We start from the raw sequence: 7,281 nt of genomic DNA, 5'->3' as shown, positions 1-7,281 counted from the left end.
TGGATACACCAGCTTAGCAGGCAGTATCACACATGATAGTATTGGATACAGTAGCTCTGCAGACAGTATCACACATGATAAGATTAGATACAGCAGCTCAGCAGACAGTACCACACATGATAAGATTAGATACAGCAGCTTAGCAGGCAGTATCACACATGATAGTATTGGATACACCAGCTTAGCAGGCAGTATCACACATGATAGTATTGGATACAGTAGCTCTGCAGACAGTATCACACATGATAAGATTAGATACAGCAGCTCAGCAGGCAGTATCACAGATGATAAGATTAGATACAGCAGCTTAGCAGGCAGTATCACACATGATATGATTGGATACACCAGCTTAGCAGGCAGTATCACACATGATAGTATTGGATACAGTAGCTCTGCAGACAGTATCACACATGATAAGATTAGATACAGCAGCTCAGCAGACAGTATCACACATGATAAGATTAGATACAGCAGCTCAGCAGGCTGTATCAATATAGTGGACAATATCACAGATTATATAATTATATACTGATACTCAGCAGTTTCACACACATAGAAGGATTAGATACGCAGCCTAGAAAATAAATTAAATATGATAGGATTAGATACAAGGGCTCATCTGACAGTATCATACATGATAGGCTTAGATACAGCAGCGCAGTTGAAAGTATCACAAAAGATAGGATGAGGTACACAGTTCGTCAGACAGTATAATATATGATAGGATTAGATACACCTGGGATTGGATAAAACAGGGAAACCTCTAGTGTAGGATTACAAAGGGTTTCCCTGCTTTCCTCTGATGCCACTTATTTTTCCGTGGCATATGGTATGGCACCGTATACCGTGGTGTAGTTGTGAAGAACGTATCCTCTTTTTTGGACTGAATGTAGCCTACTGGTGACAATGTTTGGTCCAGCATTTCCTGAATGTATACAATACTTTTGTTTTGTAAGACTCAAAAGGGAGGTAGACTGTGCTTGGTCTACAGAGCCCATGGACATCCTGAATTATACCGGAATATGCAAAAAACAACGAGTGTTTCCATCTCTGCTGCAGAGTATTTCAGTCTCACGTGATTCAGTGCTCAGATAAAAACACATGAATGAGGTGAGCGCCACCTTGTGGATGATCACAATATAACACATACACCGCAGATTGCTCCTCTGCTGCTCCACAAGGCTATGTTCACACCGTGGAATCTCCGCACGGAAATGTTCTAAGGGCAGTAAACAACAGCACTAGGACCGCTCAGAAAGGTGCAATGCATTTCCCAGTGGAATCCGCAAAAACATTGAACAGGTACTGTGGTGACCCACGGGTGTATGGCGGGATCACGGGTGTAGCGGTGTGAGTGGTGGGATCAGATGGTATTGACCCCGGGGGCAAGATGTTATTAACCCCTAGTGTTCGTGATGCCAGTGTGGTTTTAGGGTTCCGGAATACGCCCGGTTCCTACGTTGTCCCAATTGCTAGAATGAAATGAGAGTCCACAACCAGTTATGGTCAAACGGAGGCTTTATTGAGTATAAGACAGGTGTAATTATCTTCACAGCTAAGGCCAGATTTCCCAGAGAGGTGGCCAGGACCCAGAAGTACCTCGCAGCTTGCTGGACCAATATACTTGTAATTAACTTGACTTGTAATTTCACTTGACTTGACTATATGCAGGACTTGACTAGTATCAGTGACAGCAGACATAGACTTGAGACTTACTGGAATGACTGTAGCTTTGGGGTCTTCCAGATGCTGATCACTTGCACTGAGATCTCTGGACTGGCTGGTTCTCAGTAAAAGAAGAGAGTGAATTGTAATGGTCGCCCCTTTATATAGTGGGGGGGGGGGGGGCTGGACTAAAGCCCATTGGTCAAGCTGAGGGTCATAGGTTAAGATGGGGCTCTCTGGGAGAACATGTGACAACAAATCATGTGACAACATTAACATAACGTGACAGACTTACACGGGTCCTTTGTACTACGAGTTCGCTCTGTGCGTAATGACGGGCGATACAGGGGCCGGAGCAGCGTGACGTCATGGCTCCGCCCCTCAAGACATCACGGCCCGTCCCCTTAATGCAAGTCTATGGCAGGGGGCGTGACTTGTATTGACGGGGGCGGGCCGTGACGTCACGTGGAGTCTGGTGTGCTCCCAAATCCCAGGATAATGCTGAATGTATATACTGCAGTACACCGTGTCACATGGAGATTATAGACACCCAGATTACAGTTGTGTATACATGGATTTAAAGGGGCACTGTGCCTGTCATTGTTAGTGGGGAACTATGGCTGTCACTGTTAGGGTCTATTCACACGGCAAAATTTGTCTGCTTGCAAAAGTTTGGTAGAGTAAATTCCGCCTCCAAAGCCTATTCTCTGTTGCAGGCAAAATTTTGTTCCCCCCCCCCCCCAATTCAAACAGGAAATTTGAAGCAGAAAACAGTGGGAGTGCACTAAGGACCAAAGCTTGGCCCCTTTTGGACCATTTGGTCACATGACCAGAAGGACCGGCTATCAGGAGATTCCAAACTGGATAAGGGGCTTATTTATAGGAAGAATGTGGGCTACTCCGAGATCCAGTGGGCTGACCCAATTTAAAATTCCGACTAAACTCCGTACGGAAATTCCACCTGCATTCCGCTTCCAATCTGCCCCTATTCCGCATTGGGTAAAAATCCGCCTTCAAATGAGAGTCACATTAAAGTCAATGGGAGTCTGCAGTGAAAATTCGCCTGAAGCATGAGCACCACCATTCTTAGGGTATGTTCACACTACGGAATCCCCGCGGAATTCCGCGAGTAAGAGTCTGCACAGTAAACATTACCATCAGTGTGAATGGGTCTTCTGCGAGACCCGTTCACACTGCGGAATTTCAGCGGCGGACAATTCCGCCGCTGAAATTCTTCCGCGCAAAGAAAGAACATGTTCATTCTATGTGCGGAAGTCCGCGAGCCCTGCATAGCCGTCAATGGTGAATGGGTGGACAAAATAACCATTGACTCACTTGTACATTTTAGTAAGCAGAATTTCTGTCTGTAATTTCAAAGCAGAATTGCAGGCTGAAATTCCGTAGTGTGAACCTAGCCTTAGGGTCTATTCACACGGCAGAACTTCTGCCTGCAGAATTCCGCCACAATTTAAAGCCCATAGACTTCTATGTGATTCCGCACTCCTATTCACACTTCTGAATTTCCACTAGCGTAAATTCAGAAGTGTGGATGGGAGTGCTGAATCCCATAGAAGTCTATGGGCTTTAAATTGAGGCAGAAATTCCGCAAGCTGAAAATCTGCCGTATGAATAGACCCTTATGGGGCACTGTAGTTATCACTGTTATGGGGGCGCTGTAGTTATCACTGTTATGGGGGCACTGTAGTTATCACTGTTATGGGGGCGCTGTAGAGATCACTGTTATGGAGGCACTGTAGAGATCACTGTTATGGGGGCGCTGTAGTTATCACTGTTATGGGGGCACTGTAGTTATCACTGTTATAGAGGCACTGCAGTTATCACTGTTATGGGAGCACTGTAGTTATCACTGTTATGGAGGCACTGTAGTTATCACTGTTATGGAGGCACTGTAGTTATCACTGTTATGGAGGCACTGTAGTTATCTCTGTTATGGGGGCACTGTAGTTATCACTGTTATGGGGGCACTGTAGAGATCACTGTTATGGGGGCACTGTAGTTATCACTGTTATGTGGGCACTGTAGAGATCACTGTTATGGGGGCACTGTAGTTATCACTGATATGGAGGCACTGTAGTTATCACTGTTATGGGAGCACTGTAGTTATCACTGTTATGGGGGCACTGTAGTTATCACTGTTATGGGGGCACTGTAGTTATCACTGTTATGGGGAACTGTAGTTATCACTGTTATGGGGGCACTGTAGTTATCACTGATATGGGGGCACTGTAGTTATCACTGTTATGGGGGCACTGTAGTTATCACTGTTATGGGGGCACTGTAGCTACCACTGTTATGGAGGCACTGTAGTTATCACTGTTATGGTGGCACTGTAGTTAACACTGTTATGGAGGCACTGCAGTTATCACTGTTATGGGGGCACTGTAGTTACCACTGTTATGGGGGCACTGTAGTTATCACTGTTATGGAGGCACTGTAGTTATCACTGTTATGGGGGCACTGTAGTTATCACTGTTATGGAGGCACTGTAGTTATCACTGTTATGGGGGCACTGTAGTTATCACTGTTATGGGGGCACTGTAGTTATCACTGTTATGGGGCACTGTAGTTATCACTGTTATGGAGGCACTGTAGTTATCACTGTTATGGGGCACTGTAGTTATCACTGTTATGGAGGCACTGTAGATATCACTGTTATGGAGGCACTGTAGTTATCACTGTTATGGGGCACTGTAGTTATCACTGTTATGGAGGCACTGTAGTTATCACTGTTATGGGGGCACTGTAGTTATCACTGTTATGGGGGCACTGTAGTTATCACTGTTATGGGGGCACTGTAGTTATCTCTGTTATGGGGGCACTGTAGTTATCACTGTTATGGGGCACTGTAGTTATCTCTGTTATGGGGGCACTGTAGTTATCACTGTTATGGGGCACTGTAGTTATCTCTGTTATGGGGGCACTGTAGTTATCACTGTTATGGGGGCACTGTAGTTATCTCTGTTATGGGGGCACTGTAGTTATCACTGTTATGGGGGCACTGTAGTTATCACTGTTATGGGGCACTGTAGTTATCACTGTTATGGAGGCACTGTAGTTATCACTGTTATGGGGGCACTGTAGTTATCACTGTTATGGGGGCACTGTAGTTATCACTGTTATGGGGGCACTGTAGTTATCACTGTTATGGGGGCACTGTAGTTATCACTGTTATGGGGGCACTGTAGTTATCACTGTTATGGGGCACTGTAGTTATCTCTGTTATGGGGGCACTGTAGTTATCACTGTTATGGAGGTACTGTAGTTATCACTGTTATGGGGCACTGTAGTTATCACTGTTATGGAGGCACTGTAGTTATCACTGTTATGGGGGCACTGTAGTTATCACTGTTATGGGGGCACTGTAGTTATCACTGTTATGGGGCACTGTAGTTATCACTGTTATGGAGGCACTGTAGTTATCACTGTTATGGGGCACTGTAGTTATCACTGTTATGGAGGCACTGTAGTTATCACTGTTATGGGGGCACTGTAGTTATCTCTGTTATGGGGGCACTGTAGTTATCATTGTTATGGGGGCACTGTAGTTATCTCTGTTATGGGGGCACTGTAGTTATCACTGTTATGGGGCACTGTAGTTATCACTGTTATGGAGGCACTGTAGTTATCACTGTTATGGGGCACTGTAGTTATCACTGTTATGGGGGCACTGTAGTTATCACTGTTATGGGGGCACTGTAGTTATCTCTGTTATGGGGGCACTGTAGTTATCATTGTTATGGGGGCACTGTAGTTATCTCTGTTATGGAGGCACTGTAGTTATCACTGTTATGGAGGCACTGTAGAGATCACTGTTATGGGGGCACTGTAGTTATCATTGTTATGGGGGCACTGTAGTTATCACTGTTATGGAGGCACTGTAGTTATCACTGTTATGGGGGCACTGTAGTTATCACTGTTATGGGGGCACTGTAGTTATCTCTGTTATGGGGGCACTGTAGTTATCATTGTTATGGGGGCACTGTAGTTATCTCTGTTATGGGGGCACTGTAGTTATCACTGTTATGGAGGTACTGTAGTTATCACTGTTATGGGGCACTGTAGTTATCACTGTTATGGGGGCAGTGTAGTTATCACTGTTATGGAGGCACTGTAGTTATCACTGTTATGGGGGCACTGTAGTTATCACTGTTATGGGAGCACTGTAGTTATCACTGTTATGGGGGCACTGTAGTTATCACTGTTATGGAGGCACTGTAGTTATCACTGTTATGGAGGCACTGTAGTTATCACTGTTATGGGGGCACTGTAGTTATCACTGTTATGGAGGCACTGTAGTTATCACTGTTATGGGGCACTGTAGTTATCACTGTTATGGAGGCACTGTAGTTATCACTGTTATGAGGACACTGTAGTTATCACTGTTATGGGGCACTGTAGTTATCACTGTTATGGGGGCACTGTAGTTATCACTGTTATGGAGGCACTGTAGTTATCACTGTTATGGGGGCACTGTAGTTATCACTGTTATGGAGGCACTGTAGTTATCACTGTTATGGAGGCACTGTAGTTATCACTGTTATGGGGGCACTGTAGTTATCACTGTTATGAGGACACTGTAGTTATCACTGTTATGGGGCACTGTAGTTATCATTGTTATGGAGGCACTGTAGTTATCACTGTTATGGAGGCACTGTAGTTATCACTGTTATGGGGGCACTGTAGTTATCACTGTTATGGGGGCACTGTAGTTATCACTGTTATGGAGGCACTGTAGTTATCACTGTTATGGAGGCACTGTAGTTATCACTGTTATGGGGGCACTGTAGTTATCACTGTTATGGAGGCACTGTAGTTATCACTGTTATGGGGCACTGTAGTTATCACTGTTATGGAGGCACTGTAGTTATCACTGTTATGGGGGCACTGTAGTTATCACTGTTATGAGGACACTGTAGTTATCACTGTTATGGGGCACTGTAGTTATCACTGTTATGGGGGCACTGTAGTTATCACTGTTATGGAGGCACTGTAGTTATCACTGTTATGGGGGCACTGTAGTTATCACTGTTATGGAGGCACTGTAGTTATCACTGTTATGGAGGCACTGTAGTTATCACTGTTATGGGGGCACTGTAGAGATCACTGTTATGGGGGCACTGTAGTTATCACTGTTATGGGGGAACTGTAGTTATCACTGTTATGGAGGCACTGTAGTTATCACTGTTATGGGGGCACTGTAGTTATCACTGTTATGAGGACACTGTAGTTATCACTGTTATGGGGCACTGTAGTTATCATTGTTATGGAGGCACTGTAGTTATCACTGTTATGGAGGCACTGTAGTTATCACTGTTATGGGGGTACTGTAGTTATCACTGTTATGGAGGCACTGTAGTTATCACTGTTATGGGGGCACTGTAGTTATCACTGTTATGGATGCACTGTAGTTACCACTGTTATGAAGATCCCACATCTGTCACTGTTATATAAAGTACAGCATCAGGTATACCAAAGTTACAATAATAATTATATTGATACCACTATACTTTGGAGCAATTACCCTGTCACCATGGGAGTGCTGGGACTTGTAGTTACACAGCAGCTGGAGGCACAGATTGAAGAGCCGTGCTGTAC

The sequence above is a fragment of the Hyla sarda genome, chromosome 12, assembly GCF_029499605.1.
Source record: "Hyla sarda isolate aHylSar1 chromosome 12, aHylSar1.hap1, whole genome shotgun sequence".
Lineage (NCBI taxonomy): Eukaryota > Metazoa > Chordata > Amphibia > Anura > Hylidae > Hyla > Hyla sarda.
The sequence above is the reverse complement of the archived record's forward strand: the minus strand, read 5'-3'. Positions refer to the sequence as shown.